The sequence below is a fragment of the Peromyscus maniculatus genome, chromosome 15 (assembly GCF_049852395.1).
Source record: "Peromyscus maniculatus bairdii isolate BWxNUB_F1_BW_parent chromosome 15, HU_Pman_BW_mat_3.1, whole genome shotgun sequence".
Classification (NCBI taxonomy): Eukaryota; Metazoa; Chordata; class Mammalia; order Rodentia; family Cricetidae; genus Peromyscus; species Peromyscus maniculatus.
The window spans coordinates 41139300-41152888 of NC_134866.1; positions in this window are offsets into that span (position 1 = coordinate 41139300).

Sequence of the window (13589 nt, forward strand, 5' to 3'; positions counted from 1 at the left end):
AAAACCCCGAGTCAAATGGCCCTGGCTTAAATCCACCAAAAGTGAGAGAATAGATAACCTTCTTTCTCCATGCACATTACTTGCATCTGGCATTTTGTCACAGCAATGGAAAACTGGGTCACACAGCACTTATCTGCACCACCATGAAGAGATACTTTGGAACCAAATCCTTCAGCATCTTGCTACTAAGTCATAACTGTGAGAAACAATCATCTGTTGCTTAAGTCGGTGATACTTTGTGACAGTAGTCAGAACTAAACAAAGTAAAACTCTGTAATTTTTTATAGTAAACTAATATTTATTGCTCAAGTCTTCATTTGATTAACACAAAATCTCCATATTTAGAACAACTCTAAATAGTTCTAACAATTTTTTCAATTAATTAAAATAGTTAGGCTACCCATTTTTTCAAGTATAATTTTTAATCCTTGAGCATTTCATACATGTAAGAAATATGATCATGTTTGCCCCCCATATCCCTCCTCCAACACTCCTTAGCATTTCCCCATCTTAAGTTCATGTTTATCTATAACCCACTAAGTTCAATGAGTGCGGTCCATATGTGCATGAACATGGGACCGTCTGCTGGAGCATGGGAAGAGCACCAATGGCTCCATCCTCAAAGAAGAACAATTTCCCCTCTGCCAGCAGCCAGCTGTCAACTGTCGGGAGCACCTCAGCACAGGGTGAAGCCTGGAGCTCATCTCCCCCGTCTACTCAGAAACTTTCAGTGGCTTGATCTTTTGCAGGAAACCAGTTGCTCTGAGTTAATAATTGCAGCCACCATGTCATGTCCAGAAGTCGGCATGTCACAGCACTCCTCCCCATCCTCTGGGCCTCACATTCTTTCTGCCTCCTCTTCCTTGATGGTTCCCAAACCTTGGTAGGCGTGGGAGTTGAAGAAAATACCCTGCTGAGAACTGAGCACTCAGTGTCTTCTCAGCACTTTGGCTAGCGAGGATTCTCTGATCAGGGTCTAGAGTAGTCTCAGTCTATGGGTATAAAGATCAATATTTAGAAGATATTTTGTCAACCTGCCCATTTCGAAAAATATCAGGAGCACATTCTATCTTATGGCCTATGACCTCCCTAGCTTGCTTCTGTCAAAGCATCTAGACCACTAAGTAGGAAGAAGAGGTACAAAGGAATAGATTCTTATGACGTGTCTAGAAAAACAGTACAAAAAAAAGTTAGCCAACATATATAGACATACACATGTCTGAGATAACAAAATAATGACTGTAACAATGTAATAACCAGTGTCCTTGCTTAAATGGCAGCCACACGTTTGCAGAATAGGAGAAGCCCTGTTCTGAGGTGTTCAGGACACTCTGGATACTGCAGCAGGCCCTCTCCTGTGTGACCTTTTTGTGGGTTTTTAAATAGTTTTGATTAGAATCAAGGGGAAGGGGAATATAGTTCAGTGGTAAAGGCTTTGACTGCCAAACTGAATTCAGTCCCCAGAATCCACAAGGAGAGAAAAAACTCCCACAATCTCAGTCTCTCTCTCTCTCTCTCTCTCTCTCTCTCCCTCTCCCTCTCCCTCTCCCTCTCCCTCTCCCTCTCCCTCTCCCTCTCCCTCTCCCTCTCCCTCTCCCTCTCTCTCTCTCACACACACACATTAATTAAATAATGTAAATTTTAAAGGCTACTTATCTGGCAGAATTCTACTAATGTACTATGAAAGAGATCATTAACAATACAGAGACCCACAGCCAAACACTAGGCAGAGCTCAGGGAACACCTCAGAAGATGGGGAGGAAGAATTGTAGGAGCCAGAGGGGTTCTGGATACCAGGAGAACACGACCCATGCAATCAACTAAGCAGGGCTCATAGGGGCTCACAGAGACTGAAACAAAAGTCGTGGGACCTGTATGGGTCTGAGCTGTGTCCTCTGTTTATATGTTATGGTTGTGTAGTTTGGTGGTCTTGTGGGACTCCTAACAGTGGGGGGTGAGGCTGTCTCTGACTCTTGCCTGCTTTGGGGACCCTTTTCCTCCTGCTTGGTTGCCTGGTCCAGCTTTGAGATGAGGATTTGTGCCTAGTCCTATTGTAATTTGTTATGCCATGTTCAGTTGATATCCCTGAGAAGCCTGCTCTTTTCTGAAGGGAAATGGAGGAGGAGTGAATGGGAAAGAGAGGGGAAGTGAGAGGGGAGTGGAGGAAGGGGAAACTGTGGTTGGGATGTAATGTATGGGAGAAAAATAAGTTATATGAGAACGTCCAAAAAATCATTAAAAATAAGGTCATCACCCTAGAACAAACTAATGTATAAACCACAGTAAAAGAGACTAAAAATCTGCCAAGGAAAAATGAATTTTATTTAGATTTGCATGAAGTCTAAAGTTGATACATGTCCAAAGTATGTTCTCTGTGCTTTCACAGACAAAGGGATCCTCTTTTATCTCCAATTCTTCTTCCCTAACATGCACTAAAACCACAAGTCAGCTCCAACAGAGAATGGTACCTCTCTTGTTAAACAGCAAGTTCTCCACAAAGACTCAACTAGATCTAGCTCTAGTCCTGGGTGTACCAACCAGTACTTCAGGTAGTCTGAAATGAGGATGTTGACAGAGTTTAGCAAATACATAACTCCATATGGAGAAAACATCCATGTCTCAGTTGCAGTGTTTCTTCCAAGAGCTTGGTGGCCTCTGATTCGGAGAACAGGAAATGAAGAAAGTCTGCCCCTCTTACAAAAAGAGTATCATGTCCTTCCTGTGCATGCCTTAAAAATAAATATTTTACTTGCTTACGATGAGTTAAGTGCCCATCCCTGTCTTCCTTCAGAGGAAATCTCACCATGGGCTGGGCCACCCTTTCACTGATAAACCTCATAACTATGGCTTTCAATGTTCCCACGGGCTTTCATCATGGGTGGCCAGAGAGTGAGGCATCACTGCATTTCACCTTGAGTGGAATCTACCACAAACTGAGACACGACACTAAGCCCCAAGATGGAGCATCCCACTCTTTCCATTATGAAATGCTATGACCCAATCCCAAGAGGAAGGGCCACAGAGAAGTATCCAGTGTGGGGGTGCCTATACAGCACCTCATTCTGTGCCAGTACAGCATGAGGGCTTCAGACTCTGAAGTAATACATCAGGACTCGAGAACACAAGAGTACAAATCCAGCCCCTTCTCAGCAGCATGTTCAGAGCTACAGAATATGGCCTTAGAGAGTTCTAGCATTCTTGAAATCCTTCTATGTAGGTGTTTTGAAGAGACATGAATAAAAATGTGAGTCCCTAGTCTCTAGATACTAACTACCTGAAAGGCTTTTTCACATATTGTCAATGATTTTCTATTGTTAGCTCATATTTAGGTTTGTGACTCATTTTGAGCAAGATGATAGACAGACACACAGATAACAGAATGGCAGATAGATTGATGGATGGATGGACAAACGTGATATAAAAGGAGAGGTTCATTTCTTTATATACATATAATCAATGCTGAGCATTCCAATGCACACTTGTAGCCTCAGTACTATAGCTTGGTCATCAGACAATCTAACCAAATCAGTGAGCTCCAGGTGCAGAGAAAGGCCTTTTGTCAAAAACAAAATATAGAGCAATCCAAGAAGTCATCACAATAATAATGGTGATGACAATAAAAATACATGAATTAGCAATCAATATTCAGTTGCTCCAACACCATTTATTCAGAAGAAATCTTTTCTCCTGTTGGCTCCTCTTGGTACTGACTGTCAAAGTCTGTTGAGCATACATGTGTGAGTCTGTCTGTAGCCGTCCACCTACTCCGCCAACATGTTTAGGTATCTTCACTTAATATAATATAGAACTCCGTTGGCTGTTGTAACCATCTACACTGGATATCTTGACATTGGATCTTGTAATTATTCCAAGTTTATTTGCCTTTCTCAAACCTGTTTTAGGTTTTCTAGGCCCTTTATGTTTCTATATGAAGTTTATATCTTGTTCAAAAAGATACAAAAACCTACTGGTATTTAGTGGAGTTTGAATTTTACTTGTGAATCAGTCTAGGGGGATTAACACCTTAAAAATACTGACATGTTCCATTCATGAGCATACAAGGTCTCTTTTAGCTCTATGCCTGTGTCTTCTATCTTTCTATGTACTTTTCTGGAATTTTTAAAGAACAGCATCTCTCACATTTGGCTGTATAACAAGTAGTTTGAGTGGCACAAATGATATGTGATGATTGTAATAACAATTATATAATAATCTCAAAAAACAAAGGAAATATTTTTTAGTTATTAAGAAATTATATTAGCTGGGCATAGTGGCGCATGCCTTTAAGCCCAGCCCTTGAGCGCTTGGGAGGCAGAGGCAGGGGGATCTTTGTGAGGCCAGCCTGGTCTACGTAGAATTCTAGAATAGCCAGAGCTACATAGAAAGACCCTGTCTAAGAAAGAAAGAAAGGAGAGACAGAGACAGAGAGACAGAGACAGAAAGAAAGAAATGAAGAAAGAAAGGAAGGAAGGAAGGAAGGAAGGAAGGAAGGAAGGAAGGAAGGAAGGAAGGAAGGAAGGAAGGAAGGAAGGAAGGAAGAAAGAAAGAAAGGAAGGAAGGAAAGATATTATATGAAAGTATACTATGTATTGTAACAAATGGCAAAAAAAAAAAACTTAAAATCATTGTATAAAAGTTGCTACTAGATTTTTTTCCCAACTGATACACTGTTGAATATTTTCTTCTCTGTGGACTGTAATGAAATATCTGGTTTCACTTTTACTGAAGGATGTATACCTTCACTTTCAGTCTTTCGCTCTTTGGAAAGAGAGATCTCTTCTCCAGTGTCAACTGTTTACAATTTGGATCCCAGGATACAGGTAATGATGAATTCTCAAAACTCCCCATCTAAGGTCTTCCTAAACGGAAGTAGGAAAGGAGTATCACCTTTCCAGTGTTCCGGGGGGCAACATCCAGCTGCGATTAATAGTCAACAGTCCAATCAGCAATGACCCAAGCAAGAGTAAATGATCTCCCCATAAGTAACAGTTGGGGCAGTTTTGTTGCAAACCAGATAAAAAATAAAGCTTATTCCTGCTCCTATAGGCTCACTTTTCTGTGTAACCCCAAGTGTCCTTTAGGAAGAGAACTGAACCACTATGAATTTTTTTAATTATTTACTTTATTTTTTGAGATTATAGTATTTCCCCCCCTTTTCTCTCTCCAAACTCTCCCATATACCCCTCCTTGTTCTCTTTCAAATTCATGGCCTCTTTTTTCTCATTAATTGTTACATGCATATATGTATATGGTATATGTGTGTGTATGTATGTATTTATGTATGTATTTCTAATTACATAAATGTAACTGCTCAGGATGTATGTGTTTTCAGAGCTGACCATTTGGTACTGGATAACCAATTGGTGTGTGCTTCCCTGGGGAAGAGTTTCCTCCCACTCTTGCATTCCTTAGTTGCCTATAGTTCTTGGTGTAGGGTTGAGGCCTCCTGAGCTTTCCATTGTCTATGGTGGCATATCTATTTTTGTTGTCCTTGTTCACAGCTATGAATTCATGCATACAGAGACTGTTCTAACAGCTATCACCTTCATTTTCTGAATTCCCTGGAGCCTCAGCTATTTGTCTTGCTTCCTAAAACTCAATGCCTCTTCGCTGTGCCTAGAACTCTTCCACACTTTGAATGTTTCTCTCCAAAAGTCCTGGAGCCTTTTCCTTTAAGTTATCCTTTCAAATGGTCTTCCATATACCTGTTGAGTATTTTCTCCTTGTGTTCCCCTACCTCCCCTTTCTTCATCCTCTCCGGCTCCTATTAATACCCTTTGTCTCCTAGATAGCTTTACTTCTACTTTCGTGTCATTTATAGATACACAATTTGAAGTGTCAATCATTTTGACAGACAAGTTTCAGTTCCTGGGTCAGGTGGAGCCATTGTCACTGTCTAGTAGCCCTTCCCACTCTGTCTTCAGGTTTTCTTTCCCTGTGGTTTGTTTGGTTCAGTGTCCTTCCAGTCAATCTGGAGGCAGCCCAAGTCCTATTCTGATATTACCTCAGGGACATTGCAGGGGACAGTTTCTTGCCTCTATGAAGATGCACTAAAGCATCTTGGTTTTTTTTGTTTTTTCGAATGGGGGTTGCTTTGTTTTTTTACTCTTTACTCTTTGGGGCACCTGCCACCCAGCTCCCAAATAATCACACAGAGACTTATTCTTTCTTATGAATGCCTGGCCTTAGCTTGGCTTATTTCTAGCCAGCTTTTCTTAACTTGTTCCATCTATCTTTTGCCTCTTGAACTTTACCTTCTCTATTCTCTATTCCTTTGTTTACTTCTTTTTTTTTTTTTTTTTTTTTTTTGGTTTTTCGAGACAGGGTTTCTCTGTGTAGCTTTGCGCCTTTCCTGGAACTCACTTGGTAGCCCAGGCTGGCCTCGAACTCACAGAGATCCTCCTGCCTCTGCCTCCCAAGTGCTGGGATTAAAGGCGTGTGCCACCACCGCCCGGCTCCTTTGTTTACTTCTTAATCCACTGCTGGCTGTGTGGCTAGGTGGCTGTCCCCTGGTGTCCTCTCTCCTCCTTTTCTGGCTCCCCGATCTTCTCTTCCCAGATTTCTCCTCCTATTTATTCTCTCTGCCTGCTAGCCCTGTCTATCCTTTCTCCTGCCTCTCTATTGGCCATTCAGCTCTTTATTAGACCAATCAGGTGTTTTAGTCAGGCAGAGTAACACAGCTTCACAGAGTTAAACAAATGCAGCATAAAAGAATGCAACACATCTTTGCATCCTTAAACAAATGTTCCACAGCAAAAACAAATGTAAAACATCTTCAACTAATATTTCAGAACTGATTGACAAAGGGAACACTTTCACATATAATACAATGGTGGATTAATCAATAAGCTGATCATTTTGGATACTAGGGGATTTTTTACCCAATTTTTGGAAACTATGTGGGACACAATGGCTCATTGTGTCATATTTTCTAAGGTCTTTACTTTCTATACTAGTTTTATAATTACTTTGGCTGATAATTTTATTTATGTATTTTATATTTATGTCTTATTTTATTTACATTTCTCATCTAATCATACATATACTTGTACATTTCACTACTTTTCTCAATGAAACATATGCTTAAAATATGAGTGTTTTTAAACAAATGCAACCCAAACTTCCTAAGCATGTAGGTACTAATAAAATGACTTGAACCAAAGCTAAGATATTATTGATTTATTTTCCTATTTATCTTTTAAAGGTGTGGGGTTCCTATGAAATATGCCATCCTGTAGAAACTGAGCACAACCTCTCCACAATGATCACTGCTGGAACGGAATGGCTACTTTATCTGAATGACAATATAGAAGACATTTACACAGGCTATATATAATAGTCACCAAAGCTATGTATAGTAATAGTTAGCACAAACTATGTATACTATTCAGGAAAATGAAAACTAGTCCACAGACACTATCTTTGCCTCCAAATGATTCCCTGGTGCCAGCAAATGTGTACTGACTCTGGTTTAATATAGAATTGACTTCACTTCAACCCACAAAAATCCCTGCAGTTCTCAGTGTTCCATGTTCCTATCACATGCATTGGTAGGATTCAATGTTGGAGGGGTTGTTATAAGTTGTTTAAAGTCATTATGAATATATGAATAAACAACTAAGAAATATTACATATTGCAGACTAGAATCATCAAGCCACAGCCTACAAACAAAAGCTGGTTTGTTGCCTGTTCCAATAAGTAAAGTTTTATTGAAATACAACCTTATCAGCACATCTCCATATTGCCCATGGTTTCTTTCTATTAACAAGGCAGGGGCTTAGAGTATTGCTCAAAAGGTAGCATGCTTGCTTAGCATGCAGAGTCTGAGGTTCCATTCTTATACTGCATATCCCTAGCCCCGGGTCTGCCAGTGCACACCTGTAATGGCAGCATTCAAGAGATCCAGGGAGGAGGATCAGAAGTTCATGGTCATCCTCAGATACATAGCAAGTTCAAAGCCAGCCTGGGCTACATGACAGCCTCAACAACAACAACAAAAATCTATTAGTGTTGCAAACGAGTAGCTATAACAGAGATCTTACAGCCTCCAGATTTCAAATATTACTATCTGGCCCTTTACAGAAAACTGTTGCTGACCCCTACTCAAGCGTCTAAACTACAGCCAACCACAGAGCAAGGTACTGTACTTAGATGCCGCCCTACTCAGCAGTTGAGCATACTCAGTCACATGTAACTCTCTTGCTTTTGGGTGTTTTCTATCACACTTGTGCCTTGTCAATGAATTTGGGTTTCTCAGCTTCAGATCATTTCCCTGGTTTGCCACAATGAATTTTTGAAATCTTACTACCCTCTCCATTCAGTTTTGGTTTGTAATTGATGTGTGCACACTATATTTTAGACACTCAAGGCAATAATGAGCATGCTGAGTGGTGCTTTTTCTCTCTGGTGCTGAAAAGCAGCACTATGGCTATCTGGCCTTCTCTTATTCCTAGTAAATATTATGCTGTCTGTGTGGTCATAGCCATTTCCATCACAAAAGACTTCACAAGCCAGGATTACCTCATCCCAATAGAAACAAAGAAAAAAAAAAAGAATTGAGCTGAAGGCAAAGCTAGAGCAAAACCATCTTTACTGATATCAAAGGGACTTTGAAATAACAAAGTATATTTCTTTCAAATAAATGTACCGTTCCTTCAAAAGACTATTGAGGGATAGAATGTAGTATCCTAAAAACTGCTGTTCAATGTAAAGAGAGATAGAAAGAATTGTGAAAATTAAAACTACAATTAGAGAAATTCTAAGTTGTAAAATATTTGCCCAAACCAAATTAGAGAAAAAATACACAGCTTTTTAAGAAGTACATATAAAATTGCAAGATAGTCCCGCCTCCGTTCTCATAGCTAAACAGCTAGTTAATCACTGTTTCCCAACTGACGTAACAAGGATGTACTTGCGTGTATTATTTACAAGAGCAAATACATGATTAATAAAGAGACGCAGTTTAAAATACCGTTTTAATGTTTTTGTTATGTAAGTGGACCCAGGTTTGTGAATAAAACTCGTCAGAAAAGCATGTACAAAGTGGCATGAATCATGACTCCTCCCCCTAAGCGGATCCGCACAGTCATAGAAAGAGCAGACACACACAAAGAAAGCAATTGGACATTTTCTTTTTCTTAAATCTCTAATGCAATGCCTTCTTCCCAGAGGGTAAAAACAAAAAAAAAAAAAGTTACTCATAGTCTCAAATAAACTTAGAGACAATGTTAGAAGGGGCCCCTTTTTTTATTTCAATAAATGTGAAACATTTTTGTAGGCTTTGTTTTTATTGTTTGAAAAGTTTATGTATGTGTATATTATATTTTGATCAAGCCTAACCCCCCATACTCTCCTCTCTAACTCTTCCCCCATCCCCTCCACCACTTGCCCACTTCACATGCTCTTTTTTTTTAACCCATTGAGTTCACCCAGGGCTGCCTGTATGTCCGTGGATGTGGAATCATCTACTAGAGCATTTTGCCAACCTTGGAGTTGCTGCTTTCATTGACATATTGATCATTAAAAGATGAGGTGGTCTCAGTCACTTTAATTAGTTTTGCATAGAAAAAAAACAATGAAAGGATTTCCTGAGGTTTCTAAGAGCTATATTAAAATGTCCTACTGTGATGAAATCTAGGAGGTGTTCAAATTAAAAAAAAAAAAAATGCTGACCTGAGTTTAATCCCTGGGCCCCACGTGATTGCAGAAGAAAACTGACTCCCACAGGTTGTCCTCTGACCCCCTGCGGCATGCATGCACATGCACACATATGTAAATAAGTCTAAATTTATTTTTTTTATTTCACATAGGGGCTAGAGAGATGTCTCAGCAGATAAAGGCATCTACTGCCAACCTGAAAACTTAAGTTCCATCCCCAAGACCAACTTGGTAGAAGTCCAGAAACAACTCGGTCAGTTTACCTTTGACTCCACATGTCCTACCACAGACACACACGAAATAATTAAATAAAAAGCAATTTTCGCTGGGTGGTGATGGCACACACCTTTAATCTCAGCACTCAGGAGGCAGAAGCAGGTGGATCTCTGTGAGTTTGAGGCCAGCCTGGTCTACAGAGTAAGATCCAGGACAGGCTCCAAAACTATACTGAGAAACCCTGTCTGAAAAAATAAAAATAAAAACAAACAAACAAACAAAAATCAAAAGAGCAATTCTCAAAATTCACATAATGGTGTTGAGAGATATAGCTCAATTAAGAGAATGATGACCTAGGATGCATGTGGTTGTGGTCTTGATCTCAGCAACTCATAAACTGGACATGATGGCACATGCATGTAACCCCAGCAAGGGAAGCAGAAGTTTACAGTCAGCCTTGGCTACACAGATAGTATGAGGCCAGCCTGGATCACCTGAAACCTTGCCTAAAATATATATATATATATATATATATATATATATAATATATATATATATATTATATATATATATAAATATGGTATATTTAATACCATATATATATGGTATTAAAAGACAGATTCATTTCTAAATCTTAATATTTAGGATCTTTTGTAAGCTAAAACCATCAATTTCCCCTGGTCTGGTACCCTTTATAAAATATAAACAATGCCAGTTCTGGGCAACAATGTAAAGAAAAGATCCATCTTTAGGCTTTCTACCCTTCCCTTTCAGTATCACCGTCCTCAGTTTTGCTCTTTTCTTCTGAGAATCTGACATCTTGGTGGGCCCTCTGTTATCCACTGTCTATACCCCAAACCATACAATTTCAAGTAATAAACTCTTAACATTTCACATAGTTTCTGTGGGCCAGGAATTTGGAGGTGGATGGTTCTGCCTGGGCTTCTCATGAAGCTAAGATGTCTGCTAGAATCGGAGTATGATGGTGCACACTTGTGATCCCAACATACGGGAGCTGAAGTAAGAGGATTGATTCAAGTCTGAGGTGAGCCTGGGTTCTAGAATGAGTTCAAAGCTAGCTTGAGTTATACAGCAAGACTCTGTCTCGCCGGGCGGTGGTGCCACATAGGTTTAATCCCAGCACTCGGGAGGCAGAGGCAGGCAGATCTCTGTGAGTTTGAGGCCAGCCTGGTCTACAGAGGGAGTTCCAGGAAAGGCTCCAAAGCTACAGGAAGAAACCCTGTCTCTAAAAGAAACAAACAAAGAAGAGTGTCTCAATTTTTGAATTAAAATTATATAATAATATATATATTCTATATATATGCACACACATGTTGGAGTTACAATCATGTGATGGCTTCCTTGGGACTGGGAAAATCACTTTCAACATAGGTCACTCACATATGGGTCACTTACATAAAAAAAATGCATAGGCCACTCACATATGAGTCTCTCACACACATAATGCTGGTTGTAAGTGACTCAGTTCTTCACCAGGAAACTCTCCATGGAGCTACTTGTTTGTCCATACAATATGGCAGCTCTCTTCCCCAAGCATGTCTGAGAGTAAGGCTTTTTTAGAGTGAGTAATGCAATGTTTTCTATAACCTAGCCATCCATGGAAGTCATTCCCACAATGCTTTCTTGTTTACACAATCACAGAATTATTATATGTCAGCATATTATTATATACTATATTATTATAGTATATATGGGAGGAGACAATACAGAGGGTGACTATGAGGAGTCAGAAACTAGGGGAGTCAAGGAAGTTACTATTAACCCTAACCAACTAAATACATCTACCCTAGCCTGCTTACTTTATCCCAGCCCTTGTCTCTAGATGGCCTCTTTCCAAGCAAAGCAACGTTTTGGGGAGTGTATTGTCTTCTCTTTAATCTTTGCTAAATGTAGGTTTGCTGATCTAGTAAGTTAATTCTCACCCACAGGTTCAGAACATGCTGCAGGGGAGACTGCAACTTCTAACACATTCTCCTCCATCACAGAATAAAATCCAATGGCTTGACCAAGCACAAACTCTGGGAGAGAAAATAAACATGGGGAATGCTGCACACCCCGGGAAAAGTGTCCTGCCTGGAAAAATCTCACTATGTCAGCATACACCTGCTTTAACAACTCTGAATTTCTGAAAGAGAAATTTGGACAATGGGATAATTCTAATCACAAGTTTTCACTCCTGCTCTCTGTTTCCTATGCGCATTTGTGTCTCTACAGAGCCTGGCAGAGAATAAACAACCAGTAAGTACCCATGGGATGAAAGAGGAAAAGTCCAGACCGACTTGATTCTTGGCTACACGATAATGTAGCTACACACCTGCTTTACAGAAAATCAGGAGGTGCAGCTTTATAACAAATAGAGGAGAGAGAGTTGTCCCATGCATGTTAGGTAAACGCAGCACAGTTACTATAGAAGGAAAACAATTAGAAGCAGAATTCTGGGGGAGAGGGGGGAGAAAGAACAGGGATAGATGACTTTATTTTAGTTCTGGCTTTGCAATTAAAAATAAAAGAATTGCAAACAGTAATTGTCAGCCACTGCCAATAATAATTCCATTTACTGAGCATCTCTCTAACTTGAACCATGTATTTCACATGCATTATCAAATGTATTTCAAACAAGCATGCAGGAAAAAGGACTCTCCCTCAAAAAGCCAAAATAACTAGAGACAAGTGATAAGTTAGAGAGGGAGACTCTCTGAGATTCAAACCCAGGTTCACAGCACAAAATTTCCCCTCAACACTAACTAATCTGTGGCCTTTAATTGTGCAGCAGAATGTGGAGGATAACATCTGTTATCTCAACCCTAAGAAGGCTGACCAACGAGGATCGTGACTTGGAGCAAGCCTGTGCTACATAGTGACCAGACTTTGTCTCAAAAATAATAACAATAATAATAATGATAATAATTAGATTCATTAATTGTTACCATTGAAATTAATGTAGATTGGTTTCTGTAAGACAGTAGTTCTCAACCCTCCTAATGTTGCAAGCCTTTAATACAGTTCTTCATGTTGCGGTGACCACAACCATAAAATTATTTTTGTTACTACTTTATAACTGTAATTTTGCTACTGTTATGAGTCATAATGTAAATATCTGTGTTTTCCAATGGTCTTAGGTGACCCCTGTGAAAGGGTCATTGCCACCCCCAGGCAGACAACCACTGCTGTAAGGGCTGCACGAGCCCCTGTGCATAAGCACCACCATATTGGCTCAGTGCAACTGCTGGTGTGCTCCCAGGTCTGGTCTGCCATAGCCAGGGACTTTGTATGATTCATCTCTGATCACACAACCACACAAAATTTTTTTGGCAGCTTGGAAAACACATTACTTCAACACTAAAATCTGTGAATTGTGATGTACAAAATTTGATTTCAACAAGAAAGTGGGGGGGGAGAAAAATAAAAATAAAAATAAAGTACACTACTTTAAAATGATAAGTTAAATTTTTTTAAGTATGCACATAGACTCAAAGTCAGTCTTTTCATTAACACCTATTTTTGATCTGTAGTGATCTTCATCTTTATATGAGAACTCAAAACTATAACAAAGAATTTGAATGACAAAGACGGTAAGCAGAAGACATTCATTTCAAGTATAGCACCAATCCACTTGCAACTATTTAATCTTCCATAGCAATCAGTAAGAAATAGTCACCTCTTATATTTTAAAACTTCACAATGGGGTGGTAAT